This window comes from Macrobrachium nipponense, chromosome 19, assembly GCF_015104395.2.
Source record: "Macrobrachium nipponense isolate FS-2020 chromosome 19, ASM1510439v2, whole genome shotgun sequence".
In the NCBI taxonomy this organism is placed as follows: Eukaryota; Metazoa; Arthropoda; class Malacostraca; order Decapoda; family Palaemonidae; genus Macrobrachium; species Macrobrachium nipponense.
Window position 1 is genome coordinate 66,654,511 of NC_061088.1, and position 21,817 is coordinate 66,676,327.

A 21,817-nucleotide genomic window follows, 5' to 3' on the forward strand; every position below is an offset into this window, starting at 1 on the left:
AAGGGAGAAAATCAACATAATGAGGCTGCCTCTTGAGGGCGGAAAAACTCCATACACAGCGGGTGTCTGTTGCATATGATTTCCATTTCATCAGATAAAAAGAATCTTCAAGTAATCTCTGAAACTACATTTTAGGGCCGCGCCAGAAATGTCGACTCCAACTCCTCTTCCCTTCCTTTCCAATCTGTAAATGGAAGAAGAAGAAATCTTCCCCTGCCTCCTTGTGACATGTATATGATTCATATACCTCCTAAGAGGAAGGTTTGATCGCTTCAAATGCGAAGGGACGCTCCATGTACAAGGAGGCCGAAGAGATATATATAGTAGGCTTAAGAAAGTGTGTGTGTGTGTGTGTGTGTATGAGTGTGTGCAGTCATCTCAACTCCATCTTATAATTTGCATGTTAATTTTCCGCTTCATTTCATTATGTTTATGTTTATATGGTGTTTTGACGTTGCATGGGACCAGTGGTTATTGAGCAACGGGACCAACGGCATTACGTGACTTCCGAACCACGTCGAGAGTGAACTTCCACCACCAGAAATACACATCCCTGGCCCCTCAATGGAATGCTCGAAAATCGAACTTGCGCCCACTGAGGTGGCAGGCTAAGATCATACCGATCGCGCATTTGAGGCGCTACTTAACTTGTTCACTGTCGCAACATTATAACATTACAGAATTCACAATGAATTTCAAAACAACATTTTCACATTACTTCAATCTTTATACTTCCATCAATATCAGTACATAAATGAAGGTGGGGTAAATAACTTCAGCAAATCACTGCTACTCCAGTACCGCTTTGCATCAATGCTTTCGGAGTACTTGACATCAGAACAAAGTTATCAAAGTTAGTTCCTTCAACTCCGTATTTAGTACAGTTAAGTGGGTCAATATATGGTTAGGTTAGAATACAGCTAAATACCATCCTGGTTCTAGTAGTATTTCACAAAATAGCACCTTGAACTGCGTAAGGGTTTTTTTTTTTTTTTTTTTTTTTAATTTTTTTTTTTTTTTTTTTAACTACCTCTATGACTGTGCAGAAGTGGAAATCCTAAGTGAGTGTCACAAAAATGAAACGACAGTAAAAGATTTTAGCACTTATATAACAGCCTTTAATCTACAATTCTTGAATGTTTCAATATTGTACTAGAAGCAATGGCTTTCACTTCTTCTTCTTATTATTTTTCAAAAATATCTTCCTCTGCCTTACATTCCCATTTGTTAAAAAGAAGAAAACTGACGGAAGTTAATAGATGAATACCAAAATGCGCACAACGGGTCCACCTCATACTTTTATTTTTTCCCCCTTTTTTCAGCTCTAAGCCCGATAAGGGCACTGAACTGCATACCTTCGGCCAGCTCGTATATATAAAAATGCTAATGGGTTTTTCACGTGTCGCCTGACAAAGTGCAAAGGCTAATGGGAAGGGCAACTTCGCAGTCACGAAGAAAATACAAAATATGAAAAGGACGAGGAAGAATGGTTGTGCTTAAAACGTGAAAATCGTGAAAGGGGAGAAAATTCCAAAGCTTGCCAGAAACGGAAAAAAAAGGTCGGTTACTATATGACCTAGATGTTATGGAAATTACTCACATTTATTTAATCTCTTTTGTTAGAAGGTACCTAGCCTTACTTGATTAATCTTGTTAGAAGACACTTATCGTCACTTAATCTCTCTTGTTAAGAGGGTACTTTACTTAATTTCTGCTAGAAGACACTTATCTTTAGTTTCCCTCTCTTGTTAGAAGAAGCTTATCTTTACTTAATCTCTCTTAATAGAAGGTACTTTATCTTTACTTAATTTCGCTTATTAGATCTTTCTGACAAGGGGTTCTTTTATTTCCTTAACTCCTCGGTAGAAGATACTTATCTTCCCTTTACCTCTTTTGTTAAGCGCTGTATATAGTTAAGGAGAGGCAAAAGAATATCTATATCCGAACCCTTGAGTAGATTAGATATTCAGCGGGAAAGTTAATATGGTGCCTGGTGCCTTTAACTCAATACGAAAGAGGCTCTGTGGGAATGGCAACAAATTCAAGATTTTTCTGTGTGTGTGTGTGTGTGTGGTGCTGTGTGTGTGTGTGTGTGTGTCTATATATAATAATATATATATATATATATAATATATATATATATACTTTCTCATGCATGGACATTTTAAAAAAGCTGTTTTGAGAGAAATGTCGAGTTTTTCGAACTTTCTCCTAGCTTGAAGAATTACGTGTAGAAAGTAAGATATATATATATATATATATATATATATATATATATATATCCTATATATATATCACTTTCGACAAAATCCTTCAAGCTAGGAGACAGTTCATAAAACTCTACATTTCTTTCAAGACCGCTTTTCGAAATGTCCGTGCAAGAGAGACTGCAAGCAAAGATCTACTGAATTGGGCGCAACATTCCAAAGGACAAAAGTAAACTCACTCACTACTGGCTACGACAAGATAACCGAGCAGCCATTCGAGATGTCCTCAAGGACAAAACAAGGCAGAGCCGCAACAGATCCTACTGCGTAGAACAACTCCAAACAAGAACAACTCCAAACATTTGGAAATCATCCAGATACTGCTGCAGGACGGGGGACTACATTAACATTCCTCAGAAAGGACTGCTAGAACTTTCAAAACTAATAAGCGGTACTGACCGTGGAACTGACGTCAAGAAAAGCACTACGAAATTTCTCGTTCTACTTTCTTTACCGAAAGGAATTTTTCCCTCTTAATTTCAATTTGCTAACACACTGAAATAAAGAGTGTCTAACATCGCTAACTCAATTCAACTAACACCCTTTCATTGATAGATAACATTAATTGCAATTAAAGCCATTCTTGAGAACAAAGTTCTTTTTCTTATACTTCACAATGATAACATCCTAAAACAGATTTTTCTCTTTTGGATCTTTCATAGATAGTGACCCCAGGGGTTTTCGGGGGTCTTTATCTTTAGGATATTTACAGGCTTTTGTTTATGTTTTTATGTTAATCCCCAAGGGGCTTGTACTAAACTCGCTGAAAAGTTGCCAACACACCGGTTTAAAACCCTTGGGGTCACTATCTACGAAAGATCCTTTTTTTCTTTAATATACAGACTTCCATAAACAGCTAAAAATGCTTTTTTCTTTTAATGTTCCTTATCGACACTAACTACGCCACATAGTAAGCAAGCGTTCTGCTTCCAGTAACTATCATCAACGCGCACCAGAACAAGTGCTTTTCTTTGCGTCTTCTGAAAAACAGGTCTTCGGGTTACTTCGAATGTACTGAAATATGCCCAATTATTGCAGCTTAACATCTTTAAAAAATTAATAACAATAATTTTGTTTTTTTAGCTCAAATTATTTAAAGTTAAACCACTGCCACAAACAAGCAGAATGCTTCATCCTCGACAGCCTTAGTTAAAAAGGAAGCAAGTTTATCTGCAACACACATGAACACGATTCCGATACGAGTCGCATATCGGATCAGTTTTCAAATTCCGAAAATTTCAATGAAAAAAGCCGTCGATATTGCAATACACATACGATGTACTCGGGAAAAAAAATCACTGCCTGGGAAAAGGAATATCTAAAATGTAGTTTTTGTTCTTTTTTCCTTGGAAAAAAAAACGACTGAAATCTATCGCTCCATTTTTTTCATTTTGTTTAAATGAAACCGATACCCACGGTTTATTGGAAACGCTTTGGCAGGCAAAGAAGAAAAATTAAAAAGCGGAAAATAAGACTTATACAAAGAAAAACTTAAAGACTTCCTTTGGCTCATGATATGGTACCGTTTTCATTAAGAAATGAAGTTAGCTCAAATATTATCACTCACATCCAAACATCAATTCGTCTCCAAATTAACAGAGAGAGAGAGAGAGAGAGAGAGAGAGAGAGGGGGGGGGGGGGGTTGTTTGTATACAAGCGACAGAAAGAGAGAAGAGATCCGCTTGAAGCCGAACGGATATTAATCCGTAAAGCTTTCAGGCAGAAGAGAGGAAATTCACGGAATATTTGGCTTTCTGCAAGGCAAGCAAAACTTAACTGTTATAATGATGGCTTTAATGAGGTTTTGTCCCGAACGAGATCCTCTGACTTAACGAATTAATTACACTTATTCCAGTTAAACAACCTTTTGGGGATTACGAACTGAGGGAAATATGTTACCTGCGGGGAGACTAAAACTTTTAAGAATCGAAGCTGACGAAGAATAGTATTTATGAACTACAAAACTCAATGAGAGAGAGAGAGAGAGAGAGAGAGAGAGAGAGAGAGAGAGAGAGAGAGAGAGAGAATAACTGATCTGCAAATGATTGAGGAAAGGAACAGGACTTGCGCTGTCGACAGCTACGGAAATTGATTTGTACTTTACTTGACATAACTTTACTCCTTGTACTTCTCGGGTCCCGTTCCTTTGCCTGTGACGGCCTAATCTACATTTAGTCACGTAAACTTCGTTGTAATGATTAATACGAACATAATCCGGTTTTATGCAGCATCGATTGCTATTTCCAATATCCTCTCTCTCTCTCTCTCTCTCCTCTCTCTCTCTCTCTCTCTCTCTCTCTCTCTCTCTCTCTCTTCTACCTTACAGCAAACAACAGTGTCACCTAATTTTTAATCTAAAATACACTGTATTTTACAATTACAATTACATTCAAGAGATTTACTGTAAAAATGCTTCATTTAAAATGGTTGCACAGAAAAAAAATCATCATAATAATGTAACTGGGATCTGTTAGTTGAGATGTTACAATGTGTGTGTGTGTGGTGTTGTGTGTTGTTGTTGTGTGTGTGTGTGTGGTGTGTGTGTGTGGTGTGTGTGTAAAACAAACATATATATAATTATATTATGTATATAAAATATCAAACATACGCTATTAAAGTTGAAAAATAATATTTAGTCTCAAAAACAGAAATGATATTGCATTTATATTCGGTTCTATACAAAGACCACCTCTCTCTCTCTCTCTCTCTCTCTCTCTCTCTCTCTCTCTCTCTCTCTCTCTCTCAATTTTCGACGAGCAAATAAAAGAACAATGGAAGAGCATTGCCTCGTTAGGACCCCTTCGCAGCTAAAAGAGATCGGGTTACTCAGTAATTAGGAGAACGATACTGCTCTTGTTTCTTCCTCTCTTCCCACCTCCTCCCCTTCTTCCCTTTCTCTGATTTATAGTAGGGGAATATAAAGCACTAGCAAGAGAGCTAAGAGAAGGAACGGAGTGGGAAAAAGCTCCTCCTTCAGGAATAGCAGCTCCTCGAGTTAGGAGCGTTGGCTTTGAATCGAAGAATAACGGACGAGGAAGGAGGAAGCCATTAGTATCCATTATACCTGGATGCGTGGTTAAGGTATAGAATCCGGCGTTGTGTATGGAATCAGGAAGGGTTGCTTCCATTTGACCTTGGGTATTGTGAGATGGGGGAGGTAGGGAATGGGTTCTAAGTCGGTCATGGGGGCCCCAACTTACATTAAAGAAAGCGACCGAGTAATGTGCTAGCAACTGCTATCACGCAAAAGAAACTTTTGGTTTTTCTCTCTCGTTAGTTAGTGGGATGCATATAATTTGCCTGTCTGTCTGTCAGTCTCGTTAACTGGGTTGAAAATTTACATTTCTGAATCATTTCAGGATACATAGTTACGTAACACCACGTATATGTGAGACCCTTGACTAAATAAATCATACGAGTTACGACTAGGGCTAAAAGGCATACCTCACTGCATGCACGATGACATGTGGATTGTTTCATAGAAAACACATTTCTCCAATGTTACCTCATTTGACGAAAAAGCGTTCAATATTAAAAACGTGTATTTTAATAATTTTTGTAAGTTCAATAGACATTGAATTTTCATTTACAACTTCATTTCATAACTGACGCTTGTTACAGTTGAAGCTTGTAGTCTGCAACTTGTAACATTTTGATTATTTAATCTTCTGGGTTTTTATGCATACATAATTCTTATTTAATCTTCTATTTGTAAACACAGGAAGGTCTTAGCCAAGACACGCGCGCACTTAAGTAAATACATAAGGCTATACAAAAAAAAAAAAAATTCTACTCTCCGTGACTTAGTCTTCCAAACTTGAGAACTATTAAAATAACCAGTAATGGGATGGCGAAAGATGGCATAAGTAAAACTTTATCCAAGTGGCTGTTGCAAATCTAACTTTCGAATGAGTTAGAAGAGTTGAAGCAGAAGAAAGTAAACTCACCTAGTGATGTTAAGTAGTATACTCCAAGACTTTGGACGCCATCGGGAGACGGCCGTTGTGAAAACGGCCCTGATATAAGCACGAACACTTCACACGCACTCTGAAGAAGCATAGCTCTCATTCCCAACCAACAGTAAGAGTCCCCATCACTGACAAATAACTATGAATGCGTATACGTCATGATCTCAAAGCCAACAAACGTTCTATGTGAATTCGTCAGCGTACGGCGTCAAATCCTCCATTTTCACAATTCTTTCTTCGTCAAAAACTGTTTCGCAAACTCCCGGAAACACGTCAACAATGGTATCCAATGATTTTCGTTCAGTGGGCAAGTTTTCTGAGCGCGAGTGAGAGTTGAGGCGGAGGTGCGAGACCACGGGTTGCCATGCACCGACTCTACATGGTACACAGTCCACACCCTCGCCTCGGCCGAGCACACCACCACCACCACCACACGATGGCTGGGCAACCACTTTCCATCACTCACTTTATCATGCGCACACAAGCCAGCCCCTCCAAACCCCCCCCCCCCCCCCCCCCCCCCCCCCTCTCTCTCTCTCTCTCTCTCTCCGTATATATTTATCTATTTTATATTATTGTCCTGTACTGTAAAATATACGCACTTTAAATTTCGACTGAGAACTTTTTCCAAGAGTTATCATCATGTATTATAATAATAATAATAATAATATGCTTTATTTCGGCTCGGGGCCATATACATTGAATATACAAATACAGACAGTAGCAAACACAATCTAAATACATGTGACATGATATAGAAAAAGAAAATGAATAATCGGCACTTATCCACAAGGTAGCTGAGGTAGCATAAAAGCTAGTAATCATCATACTGGTAATAACAGTAATAATATTGGTGAGAAAAAAAAAATATGCATTGAGAGTAATAACAGATGGTGCATATATTATATAACTCAAATTTTAACTAGAGACCTTAGGTGGTTACAGTAGTCAGGTCCAGAGGGCTTAATACATAAATTAAATGTAAATAAAACTTTAACTTGATAGTAATCACAGTAATAATGAAAAATTAAAATATCAGCAATAAATGTAATAATGACAAAAACTGCAGATGACATCTTGCCAATACAGAAATTAAGTCCTTTAGGGGACAAAGGCCTCATTTTCCCATCTTTCCCACAATTTTGATTTTCTTCTTGCTTCACTCCTTAGGATGCTTTGTATGAGCGAGTTGCTGCTGTTTCTCACTCGGGTTACCAGACTGGACATTGTTGCGCCTAACATGATTTTTAAATTGTCCAGGTGGTTTTCTATGAACATCTGTGTGGCGGAGTGGTAGCGGGGAGTGTTTGTGAGGCGTCTCAGAATGTCATTGTGCACAACAGTGATGCGTCGCATGGTCTCTCGGGTATAGTTCGTCCAGAGGGAACACCCATAGATACTGTAGCAGTACGAGCGGAAGAGCAGCAGTTTCACGTCTCGGTGACAGAAGGCAAACCTAATGCAATCATGTTGCCCGCTGCACATAGTTTGCGACGCCTCTGTTCAATGTCTGCCGTATCTTTTAGGTCGTCGGTGATAATGTGACCCAAGTACGGAAATTCGTGCACAAATTCCAGCCGATGGTTTCCGAGGAAAATTTGAGGTTCTGCAATATGCTTAAGCGATCTCGGGAGCAGCGACATGCACTGGGTCTTGGTTTCGTTGTAGATTATATCAAATTCCTCTGCATATTGGCGGCAAGTGTCGATGAGTCGTTGGAGACCTTGCACTGATGGGGAAATCAGAACCATATCGTCGGCGTAACAGAGGTTGTTTATAGTTGTTTCATTGACAGTGCATCCGATTGGGAGCGAGTTCAGTTTGACGTTCAAGGCATCTGTGTACGTATTAAACAGGTATGGAGAGAGAATGCCCCATTGCCGAAGCCCGTTTAGGGAGCCGAAGGTGTAAGATAATACGTTTCCTCCCATTTGACACAGAATTGCTGTGTGGAGAACCAGCAATGTAAAATGCCAATTAGATATAGGGGTGTGCCCCTTTTATGCAGCTTCAGGAAGAGCTTCAGGTAGTTTACTCTGTCAAATGCTTTTCTCACATCTACAAAACAAAGGAAAACAGGAGAGGCTGATGATAGGTAGTAGTTCAGCAATTCTTTTAGTATGTAGATGCAGGTGTCGGTTGAGTGGTTTGCTTTAAACCCGAACTGGTTGTCAGTGGTGTGTAGAAAGGGGAGAAGTCTCACTAGAAGAACAGACTCAAGTATCTTCGATGCGATCGTTGTGATTGCAATCGGCCGGTAGTTGCCAGGGTCGCTGCATCCTTTAGCTTGTTTTTGATTAATGGTATCAAGTTAACTAAGAGTAGGGAGTCTGGAAGAAACCGATGAATTATGCACGCATTGAATAGGGCAGCTAGCAAAATGTAAATTATCGGATGGCAGAGTTTGAAGGCCTCTGCAGGAAGACCATCACAGCCGGGCAATTTATTATTAGGTAGGCTGTTTATGGCATCGCTGATGTTCCACCTGGCGTAAAAACGGTCTGCAAAATGAAATTGAATGTTTTGTCAGTAAGGAGGTTATCTACATCCCTTCGGGAGTCTTGATCATTTATGCAATTCAGGATATTGTTGAAGTGATCGCCCCACATATTTGCAATAGCTTCGTCTCCGACTGCTTCCCCTACTCTCTGTGATAGCTTTTTAGTTTTGGGATTTAAAGACTGGATATCTTTCCAAAGACGAGGATAATCACCGAGATTCTAAGTTTCTAGACATTGCATCGGCTCTTAGTTTTTTGTTTTTCATATAACCTGCAGTGCTTAAGAGCAAAGTTTGAACTGCGCTCTCGCCTGTCTCATTAGCAATGCAGTGTGCCCTTCCTGGGGCTACCATTTTGCCTCCACAGTAAAAACATTTCTCGTGAGTATGTATACAGATCTTTAACCAAGTCATTCCATCCAGGAATATTACGAGAATTACCTTGACGAAATCTGTAGGCAGTCCCTGCCCGAAGCAAGCAAAGCGGAGATTATGTTCGAATAGAATTCATTCAGATCCCTCTTGTGGTGGTCATTTCTACAATTTGTGTTCGTACAAAGTAAGGCGTCTGCCGGTTGAACTATTTGACCGCAACCTGGTTTCCGTGGTCGCTCTAAAGTATCTGGTTTTTTTCTCTTGGTTTTTAAAATCCCAGTTTACCGCTGGTGGGCGATCATTTAGGGGGTTCACGGTAGGGAGGGATGGGGTACTGAATGACACCTGTAATGGGATGTGATCGTAGCCCGATGCAAGGTCATAGCGAATAGTTGCAGGTCATAATAGAATCATGAAGTTTGTGGGGATGTGATGCAGTGGTCCAGCCAGGAAGTTGTAATAGCGTCCGCTCTATTATGTACATATGAATAAGAGGAGGGAGGGAGGAGCATAACATCGCTAATTTGGAGAGCATGATTTTGACAGAAGCGAGTAAGTTCATTATAAAATTGTTTTGTGGGGTGTGAATTAAGGTCCCCTATTATACAAATATGATCAGCTGGAGAATCATGAATAATACTGTGTAACTCCCCTAGGATCATGCAGTAATGATCAAAATTATTGTTATTTTCCCATGGCATATCATTGATAATTAGGATTTTAGAGTTCCCTATTGTCACTTGAATCCCCAGCAATCTGTCACTCCTGTAGGTCATCACCTTTATCGTATTGTCTAATGATTTGTGCCACAGGAAAGAAAGGCCTCCTTTCGGGCGACCGGCTAGGATTTGGTCTGTAACTTGCATCGATGAAGTCGAGAAGGTTCTGAAGTCTTCATGAATTGAATCGCATATGGCAAGGTCATGTGGCCAGAGGAGCGTTTCTTGCAATGCAATGATGCCTTTGAAATTTTTACAGAACATGTTTAGGAGAGGAATGTTCCGCTTGAGGCCAAAGATATTCCAAGAGATTATGTTTAATGTATCCATGGCTACTCACGAAGATGGGAGATGAATGCGCTGATCATTTGGGTGGATGGGGGTTAGCCAGGGGGAGTGGGCAGTCACTCGCCGTGGGCGGTTGGCTGGCACTTGCGGTGGAAATGACCCTGGTTGGAGTGTCAGTAAGTTCCCCTGGGGGTGGTTGATCCCGGATTAGTCTGTATCTTGAAACTAATATAGGTTAGGCCGAAATTCTCGCCTTTAAGAACGTCGAGGTGTTGAAATAGGCAGGTAATCCTGTAAGCCACTTTATGTTTAATCCTGCATGGGAGTTCGTGGGAGATGAGTGGGTCAGAGCCAGTGAGACTTGACTCTCTCCACTATGGCATCTAGCGTCACCGATGAGCGCAGATTGTGAATTACTATGTGACTCTCTTCTCATGTGTCGGGCGAGGTGAAACACGAATGTTGGGCTCCGGTCCGGCGGCCAAACGGGAGGTTCTTCTCTTCTTTCTGCTTGTTTGAATCTGCCAGCCGCCAGACCCCTGATGATCAGTTTCATCTGCATCTACGATGGGGGGTTGGGGGGGAGAGATAGGGTGGGGAGGATTACGAGGGCTAGTAATCATCACCGGAGATATATCTTCCACCGGAGGTACTGGGGAGGGAGAAGCGGTTGGGGGATCAACAGTCCCCTCGGAACGGGGCACTTCCGTGTTGCTGGGAGGCGAGGAAAAACTGGATGCTGCATTCGTAGTGCACTTTTCAATTTTTAGTCTACTATATCATATCAATAATAAAAACTCACCTTTGATTGAACATTATTCCCATCACGTCTTGATGCTTTCAAGTTTAATGACGTCCACAATTTGATGTAATGTTTACTACAGTTACGAAATCGCTTTAATCTAGGAAAAGTTCATCAGATCGAACTCTCCTCTAAGTATCCTCTCATAATTCAATTACACATGCCTGATGCATGGATTACTGAGAAAACATTTATAACTAATGATAAAAATTAGAACAAATAAAAATAAATTCTTTAATACAAGACTATTTTATTACTAATACAATTTTGAAACCAATTTCCTGTATTCAATAATAATCCAGCACAAAGACAACTAAATGAAATATTTACATTTTGAACGGTTTTTACCAATCAATAATATCACACGGACTTGTAACGTTTGGAGCGACTTTTTCGCTTATTCCCTTTTTGTTCATTTCTACTTTATTATGCTCTCCTACGTGGAACTTAATGAAGTGTTTCTGTAAGTAGCATAACGTAATGTTATGTATGAAATTATGAGAGTAGAAATTTGTGTTAATCTACAAGTTTACAGACAATTTTTAAGCCTACGTGCGCTCTCTCTCTCTCTCTCTCTCTCTCTCTCTCTCTCTCTCTCTCTCTCTCTCTCTCTCTCAAGTTATGAAAATGCGAGGTCAAAGAATTAACTTTCTAAATCCCTGGCCTCGAATTCAAATGTTTGAATGTTGACAACTTCCTTTGGTAGCTTATATCACGTAGGGAAATAAAATAGTTCTAAACCTACTTCCTTTTCAGAGGTAAATACGGTAAAATCTTATATTCCCGTTAGCCCAATGGCAAAAAAAAAGAAAAAAGAAAAAAAAAAAAGGAAAGGTAGATTACGTCGGGGAATATGAAATATGATTATAAAACCTTGGCTGCTCCCTCTCTCGACACAGAATTTTAGGCGACACGTAGCCCACTCCCCTATTTCTCTTTTATATATGTCATACATGCATACACACACACACACACACACACACACACATATATATATATATATATATATATAATATATATATATATATATATATATATCTATATATATAAACGTGTGTGCGTGCGCCCGCGCATATTGTGTATTCACATATATGCATACATACAATGTCTGGGAAAAAACTATCCAAGACCAAATTGCATTGGGGGCATGATTCTAATTATATATATACATATATATATATATATATATATATATATATATATATAATATATATATATATATATATAATATTATATATCGTATATACACATTTTATTATATAAAATCATTAAGCTACAAATTAAGTTTGATATCCAATTCACGCTACTTTGAAATATCCCCGACGGGGAATTATCACCGAAGAGGATTTATAAGTGATAAATCACTTCACCATAATGAGAGACAAGTTAATGGCCAATCCGCCTACTTGTTAACAGGTCGAGAGTGGGGAAATTGTACTGAGCGTCGGTATGACCCGCCTCCACTATGACAGCTAATTGGTACGTTTGGAACATAGATATAGAGGGGAGAGATTGGACAGCCTATCATGATAGCCAAACCAGTTTGTGACGTGCACTGTTGGCGCCATTGCTGTGTTGATTATTATGTCAACAAAGACGCAACTCTTACAATCCAATGGGAAACCCTGTACTCTTGAAAACATGTTTTTTGTGCTGTCAGACAAGACTGTTATATGGTTTATGCACCATTTATTAAATACAATATGTACTGCATGCAGAAATAAAAATATCTAATTTGGCTGGAATATTTCTTCTGTGGTTAAGCCATAACATTTTGCAGATACGGCGATGTTACAACATCGTGATCATGCTGCATTGACAGCCAATTTTCACAGCAGTCTTTAAAGATTGGTAAATGATCTTGAAGCATTTACAAGGCTAATGTGTACTATATATGTAGAAATAATATCATTTACTCTGTCTGCTATAGTTTTTAAACACTTGAGCAATAAAGCTGACCAATTTGGCGACATTATGTGCCTTTTTTACCACTATAAATTTAGTTATACTCTTTAGGGGCAGAACTAATTATTATCGTTCTTTATTCATGGGTCAAACTGACAGGCAGTAAAATTGACAGCAGTGGCTCTGTTGCAGCTGGTCTGTGCAGTCGCTGCCGCCACCATATCTGGGAATCAACACATAGCAATGGCGCCTTACTTGCACGCGAGTCACGTGACTGTTCACTATCTCCCCTCTATATCTATGGTTTAGAACGCGTAGCTCTTCTTATGATTTTTGTTAATCACATCACTGTGATTTATATACAATCATTAAGCTACAAATTTCAGTCCAGATAGTGTTCCAACGTTAACTAACAGTGGACTCACTCCCCTGATGCCCGTTCCAGAGATAGACAAAACGTTGGAACCCCCAGTATCGTCACTCAGATGTGTCTACCAACAAATCGGTAACTCCAGTCAATAGTAGATGGGAAGCGCTTTGTGGCAGAGAAATTCCACTAAATAATTTGAACAAAAATCCTGTTCGCCTTGCTCTACACCTAGGATGATGTAGACAATCACCTTTGTATGCGTATGCAATAATGCCTGAACATTGCTAGTGCGTGTGTGTGTGTGTGTGTTAAGTTATGTTTGAAAATGATTGTGGAGGTTGACTGCTGAATGTAAAAGGAGGACAATTAGGGATTCAAGAACGAAACCAGTTGTTAATTGAAAAACAAGCAACATCCTACCGTTCAGTGGTGATAGTGCGAATAACTGACTGACCTGGGTTTATAACATCCATCTGAAAGAAAGGAAAAAAATTCTGATGGTAACTAAGAATTATATGACATAACATTACCTAGCAATGCCATGGAGAGACGTATGACAGGATTTTGATTAAGTATGACAGATGAAATGAAAGGGAAAAAAGATGTGATTATCAATCAAGGACCTAGAAAAAAATCTTATAAAAGAATTGATAGAGACGTAATTGGGATGATGTTCAGGATGTAATTGTTTTTATGAAGGAAGTGAAAAGCTAGAACGTGCTGACAAAAGATTAATGGGTTTGGTGTAAAAGTGATTCTGAGACAAGAGTGAGTAAGGCCTCCATGGCTATAACGCCAAGGAGAGTGAGATGTTGGATGTTAGAAAAAGAAAATAAGACATGGGTGCACGGTGGCATTTAAGAAAATGAGTCATGAATGGGGGTGGAATGGCTAACTGAAGATGGGCAACAGAAACTGCAAAAACTAGTGAAAAGTTTGTAAATTCACGAGAGGAAAAAGTTGAGATTAAGTTTAAATGAGAGGCAAGTAAGGTTGAAGTCAAATGAAATCAGGAAGATGGAGCATCAACGGTAAAATGGATGGTGGAATAATGGAAGCCGTTGATAACTCAAGATGCCTTTCAGTCAAGATATTTAAATTAATTAACTACTTTACTTTTCAGTAAGCAAAGCATATCAAATATGTTTTCTTAAACGAGGATAGGATACCAAAATGAAGCGACTTTGGAATCTCCGTAAACCTCAAAAATACGGGAAGAAGAAATTTGTAACCCTTATATTGTAAATATATACTGACACAATTGAATTATTGCTAAAAGGTTCTTTCTCTTGTTGCACAAGTATGAAAAATATACACACACCTAAATATATATAATACATACATACATACATACATATATACATGCATATATATATATACACACACACACACACATATATATATATATATATTATATATATATATATCTATATATATATATATATTATATATCAGCAATAAGTTTCACCAAACAGCACGTGACAAATATGTACGTAAATAGCCACATGAAGGTGAAGAATCAAAGACCAGGTACCAAGCGCTTTCGTGTATTGCGTACTTCTTCGGGGTAGGGGTACAAAGTAAAATTTTACTTTGTACCCCGAAGAAGTATACGCAATACACGAAAGCGCTTGGTACCTGGTCTTTGATTCTTGTCACCTTTCATGTGACTATTTACGTACATATTATATATATATATATATATATATATATATATATATATATATATATATATATATATATATATATATATGCATATATAGATCATCAATAAGACCACCACCAAAATGACCAGACATATCCTTATTTAGGTCTTAGGCACAGCTGAATCATCGCTGTATACAAATGAAAGGCTTCGGTATAAACTTTGCACCACAAAAGACATCAGCGAGATATAGCTAATGTTGCAGATCGACGCTACGGCCTCTAAACCGCCAGCGTCAAAGAGAATTTAGTTTTACTCTTCACTTCTCAGATAAAGCACTTTGAATGTTAAAGAAGAATACAGCAACCAATGAAAAATAAAATAAACTCATCAGCAATAATGGCAAACGCCCCACAAGATCCCCAACTGGAAACACGATATTTTAAATTAAAAGACTTAAACGAACCAAAATCCACAAACGCCTATCTATCTCAATCAGTCTACGGGAAAAATGTGAAGGATTCAAGAACCACAATTCCACGAGAATTGAAAAGTGTAGTGCGTCGTGTCCAAAAGATTTATGGCCGCGCGTGCATCCAGCCATGACCACACCCACCAACTAGCAGTAAAGTGACAGGGAAACAGCGGCTGTTTTGTTTCTTCTTACAGATATTTGAATGCTTCTAACACCACACACATACAAACAATTGTGTAGATCTCTCTCTTCCTCTCTCTCTCGTCTCTCTCTCTCTCTCTCCTCTCCTCCCTATATATATATATATATATATATATATATCTATATATATATATATATATATATATTATATAAATGATATATATATATATATATATATATATATATATATATATATATATATATATATATATGGGTTTGCTACGTTTCGGCATAGCCCATTTGGCGCTGCCGTTTCGGCGTCAGAAAACTAATAGCACTATTCGGCGTAGCCGTTTAGGCGTCAGATTGTTTCGACGTCTTTGTTGGATTAATTTTTCTAGAAATGCAACTTTATTCAGAAAAATAAAACAGTAAAAATTTTTATAATATTAAAAGACTAGTGGAATAATGTGAGTAAAAAACTTGAATTGGGAAAAAATATAAATTTTATTCACTTAGAGAATAAAGGATCCTATCAAAACAATAATGGGATAATGCGAGTTAAAAACTTGAAATGAAAATACATTATTTAGAAAAATAAAATTTAGTACAGTTTTTTTAACCTTAGGAATTAATTTTTCATTTCGTAATTATGAGCAATACCCTTCAGGAATTCAATAGGCTCTGATGACTCAACTTCCATTACTATTTGTTTTATTCTTTCATCAGCATTTCTATATTTCTTTAGCTTTTTGGGAGGTGGATATCTAGCGATTAATTTTTCTAGAAATGCATCACGTCCTTTCTGAACTTTCCTCAAGGCATCAATGAATTTCCAGATGGAAGGATGATGCATTCCTAGTTCGAACTGTAGACGTCGATTGGCAGCTTCAGCGTGATTGTTAGTGCGATCTTCATCATTTACAGTGCGTTCATAAAGGTTCCAGATCTCGTTAGCAAACATAAGGTTCATTCTTGCATTTCGACGCCTAGTCTGTCGTTCAGTATAAATGTCTTCGAACCAATGGAACAAGGGTTACGGGTATTAGTTCGTCTGGAAGACCCGCTGCTAGTGTATCCATGTATTCGTCCATCTTTTCTAATGGCACAAAGTCCGAGTCGGTTTTATAGCGATTCGATAAACCCAATGAAACAAGATGTCTGTGCATGTTTTGGGCTAGATGGAAAAAACATCCCTTAATTCGAGCGGTGGGAAATGCATCTTGAAAGGCATGAATGGCAGCTTGCTCAAAATCACAAATTATAGAAACTGCTCTCAAATTTGGTTCGATGGTTTTTAGTAACTCAAATAAACGAGAATAAGTTAATCTTTGCTTGTTAGGAAGAAGAGCATAAACCATAGGAATAACTCCATCATGCTTCTTAGCCGATATAACATATACTTGATGAAAAAGACTTGGAGCAATGGTGAAAGTTCCGTCGGCAAACCAAATTTCTGAGAAGACTAAATGCTGAAGCCAGCTTATTCTTCCAAATATTAAAATTCTATTACTGCCTTCTCCTGTGTCTCCCAATAGGAATTTTTCTTCCATACCCAGTTGGGGAACATACAGTGTATAGGACTCGGGTATAACTAATTGCTCTAAATGAGCTGGGTTAGCTGGCGCTTTGTTTAATAATTTTTTCTTTTCTAGTAATAAGTTTTCGCATTGCTGGCAAGTCAGGCCCTATGGCTAAAGCTGCTTGAGAGGTGCCAGTTAAACATTCATTTACTACAACGGTTGGTGGCTCCAGAGTTTCAGCACTTCTTTTCTTAATATTTGTTTTCAACTTTTCAACTTCTACTTTTGCAGCAGATGGTTCATGGGTATGTTGACTCAACTTGCGAATCACTTTTCCATCCTTCATATGTAATCTTACTTTACATCGATCTTTCTGTTCACATCGCCAGAATTTTAATTCAGAATCACTCTTGCTCGTTGCATCAAAAATAAAAAGGTATCCATCGTGAATCACTTTGCTTCTTCCACGTTTTGTTAAAATATCTCCTTCCATTTCGTACAATAGGGCTTAGACGACTGAAAATTCTAAAGCTACAAAACAAAAAAAAAAAAAAAAAAAAAAAAAAAAAAAAAAAAAAAAAAAAAAAAATTGTTCAATTGTTAAAATGAGAGCTAATTGCGCTATAACGACGAAGTATCTATTTGATGGCTAAATGTCGTTTACAGCGACAATGTAGTCATTTGACGCCTAACAGTCTCTCCGCCGAAAATTTCTATATGCCAAATCGGCTACGCCGAATCCGCCAAGCCGAAACAGCGAGGCCAAACGGGCTACGCCAAAAAGTCTCATTCCCTCTATATATATATATATATATATATATATATATATATATATATATATATATATATATACACACACACACACACACACACACACATATATATATATATATATATATATATATATATATATATATATATATATATATACACATATACATATATATATATATAAATATATAATATATATATATATATATATATATATATATACACATATATTGAGAATACTGTATTTCTACTGCTGCTAAATTCTCCCCCCCCCCCCCTCCCTTCCCCTTTCTCATACTGGAACTTGTCAGAACGCATGGAAACTGCGACCAAGTGACTCCCTGAAAACCACATGGCTGAAAGCTTCCTCAAATCTCCCTCCTTTTCTTTCCAATACAGGTTGGTTGGTTGGTTGGTTTTATAAAGTTTTTTCCAATACAGGAACATACCCACGAGGAGGAACTGGGCACCATGCTTGACCAGAAGTCTAAGTCTCAGGGGATCGATGTCACCTGTCCTTCATTTCACTTCATATTTCCAGAATGAATCTAGACAATATCTTAATATTTCATATGGCCAAATTATTTCAATGCTTGCTTCCAGCTTCCCTTTGAATTTAGCAGTGATTTTGAATTTCATTTTCCACATTTCTGCCTGGCTTGATTTTTGGAACATCTCTATACAATTGCTAGTTGGTTGTTAAATCTGATGGTCTTCCCATGGCAAAGCATACAAAAGCTCCTAATAAAGTTGTCCTTTTTTTTTACGGGATGCTTATGGAGCAAGACCCCATCCCCTGCAGACAAACAGGCTTAATCTTTAATAAAAACGGTAGGAATTGTCATTCCAGCAACGGACTGCTCTAGGGGCACGAGTCCATACCAACACAAGGCTGTAATAATCTAAAGCAATAAGAAAAATCATGGTTTATTTTCTGCCTCCCCTGGAATGTAACTATTTTTTCAGTTAAATCAGCTGAGTAAAATATTGCATGTTATTTACTACATTAAAGCTAATATTTTGAAACCAATTAGGAAACCTTTAAGGAAAAATAGGAGTTCGTCTGCGTCAAAAATGTTCAAATTATTGACTTTCCCATTTAAAAAGAATCGTTCCAAGAGATATCCCCCCGAATTTTTGTGGGTACTTCATCGGGGAGGTTGTTGGACTCATGCTTTTCCTTAACCAGACTGCAATTCACTAAAGTGAATTAAATTCCAGGACTTTTTTTGTTTTTTTTTTTTTTTGTTTTTTTGGGGGTTTTTTTTTTTTTTTTTTTTTTTAAGGAAACTAGCTCTGTCATTAAACGCTTGTGAAAGGAATCGATCTAGGGACTCTTGGAAAGGTTATTCGAGAGAACAAATGTACGCACCTACATGCACACATCATATACCAGTGTGTGTGTGTGTGTTTATATATATATATATATATATATATATATATATATATATATATATACATACCTTGCTACTCAGCAAGGATTCTTAGAAATATCCATACAATTAGCAATCAATCTATAATTACATAAAACTCCAGAAGAACGCAAAGAAGGGTGCTACCTAACGTTTTGAGTAACAATCTGTTAGCATTTCAACAGAAAGAAGTTCAGGAATTCCACAGAATATATACTCTGTTCAATGATTTAACATATTTTTGTCCTACAGCGTTGGTGCCTTTTGTTCACCGACACTGTAGGCAAGAGGTTAAATAATTAAACCAGAGCATTCCGCCTGCGATTGCTCTGTGCTGACCTTGGATCAGAATCATTCTCGCTGGTATCCCGGGAACATTCGGTGAAACCCGTTCTGAGAAATGGGACATTCAAGCCATCCTGTGGCTGGGAAATAGCGAGTCTTACTCTTGATTGCACGAGTTGTATTTGGTATACTTCTCAAATGAAGAGACTGATTTTATGTATACATCTACTGTCGCAACTTCCGAGATCATCGGCTCTTAATATATTTTGTATTATTACAAATTTTGGTTAAAGAGGAAATCATATAAAATTCGAAAAATTAAAGTAATATTCCTAGCAGGTACAAATGAGGCTCAGAGTATTAATAAAAAAAATACACTTTTACTTTACTTTATCTTCCCGCCACTGGCCAGTGGCGGGATACAGTTCCTCTCCATCTGTCTCTATCCCGAGCCGTTTCCCTCGCTTCCTCCAGGTTATGGATTTCATCCTCAAGATCCCTGACAATTATGTCTATCCACCTCGTTCTTGGTCTACCCAGCGGTCTTCTTCCTATTTGTACTGCTCTCAGTGCTCTCCTGGGGTCTCTATTCCCATCCATCCTCTCAAAATGTCCAAACCATTTCAGCCTTCCCCTCTTCAACCTGATACTGACTGGCCTTTGCCTCAATCTCATCCTAATGTCTTCATTCCTAACATAATCGTCCCATTTAATGCCAAGTATCCTTCTCAGAAGCTTCACCTCAAAAGCATCCAACCTTTTCTCCTCTGTTCTGGTCAGTGCCCAGGTGGACGAACCATACATCAGGACTGGTAGTACAACTGCATTGAATATTCTCATCTTAGTTTTCAAGCTGATTTCAAGCCTTGAACAAACGTTTTTTCTCAGAACCTCAAAAGCTCTTGCTGCTCTTAGTTCTCTTCTTTGTATATATCTTCAATTTGACTCCCGTCTGCTGTTACCACACTTCCCAAGTATACAAACTTCTCAATTTGCTTGAGTTCCTGTCCTCTGATTGTCATATCCTCCATGTGCACCCAATCGTCATCCCTACTCAGAACCATGATCTCGCTCTTCTTCGTGCTGATGTTCAAGCCAAAATTCTGTGTCTCTGTCACCTGCCTCATTAAAAAAAAGGCAATATATGGTCCCCTGCTTAACTGCACACGGAACTGTGTAAGGTCAATTAAATTAACCTCTCCAAAAGATCGAAGCAAACTGAATACCCTTATTGCACAGTACACAGTAACTGAATGGTACTATTCAAAGGGAAATTGTTGGGTTTGTAGAAACCGTCTAGACATCTTCCCTGACTAAATTAGGGAAGAACCTCCGTTTACATTCATTCTAAACATCACGGTTCAGAGAGAGGAAGAACAATTTGAGATTGAATGCGAGCATCAGGTAATGACTGGGAAGTATCTGAAAACAATCAAATAGCTGGTTTCATGTACTCATATCAGTGGTAACAACACGACTGCAACTCCAAGTTGTTCACTGCATATTTATACTTAAGACCTAATTATGACCCAAACGTGATTTCCTCGAACACAATGTCCTTTGCAAAAGAATCCAAAACTTTTATGAATCAGTACATTTGGATATACAAAAGAGTTTACAGGTCTGTTTAAGCTAATGCCTGGTTATACACGTCAAAAGCATCTAGTTCAAGTATGGTGTACGTAAAATATTCCACTTCATGTCATTAGTTGAAAAGGCAAGTAATAGAAGATATCTTCAAATATTACATTACCTCCCGTGCTTTTCTATTAATGACGATTTCTATTCCATATATGAGCATTGACAGAAACAAACAAAAAATTACATAATTCCGAATAAGTATGTCAGCACTATATCAATTTAGGTGTAAATCGAAAAAAAGAATAAATTTGTTACCATAAAAACAGATATTAAGTCTACCAGTGTTAAAGTAAGAACCTGTTCCAAATAAAAGTAGGCGTCCACAGCTGATCCTAATTGATTTTAGAACGAAAATTCGGGTCAACACAAAATGGCCAAAAGAAACCCTAGTAAATAAGGTTGGGGAAGTTCACTACTGAGGGTAAACGCGCACTGGGGTACAAGTGAAAAATATAATACATCGACTATAACCGTTAAGTTTGACGCAATGGGATCTATATCCCGTCCAGTTATGAGGCGCCCAAGAACCATAAATATGAATACCAAACATCGGTCGCTCGAAGCGGTATACTTGGTATGACTACGGTGGCAAATATTACAATGAACACTCAACAGTTTCATACGGAACTGAAGGCCCATCTCTTGGATGTATGCGCGCCCGTTGACAAAACTTGCGAGAATTAATCATTACACACACAATATATATATATATATATATATATATATATATA

The 21,817-nt window shown here is 38.0% G+C and overlaps 1 protein-coding gene across 3 annotated transcripts in view; it reads right to left on the reverse strand.

Annotated features, from left to right (window-relative positions):
* The window catches only part of LOC135217893 (uncharacterized), a gene marked incomplete at its 3' end in the record, with an annotated part of 656,594 nt that overhangs the window by 507,541 nt on the left and 127,236 nt on the right, over window positions 1-21,817 (reverse strand). The window contains 1 exon segment of one of the 3 annotated variants that reach the window (XM_064253984.1): window positions 13,648-13,666. 3 annotated transcript variants of the gene reach the window in all.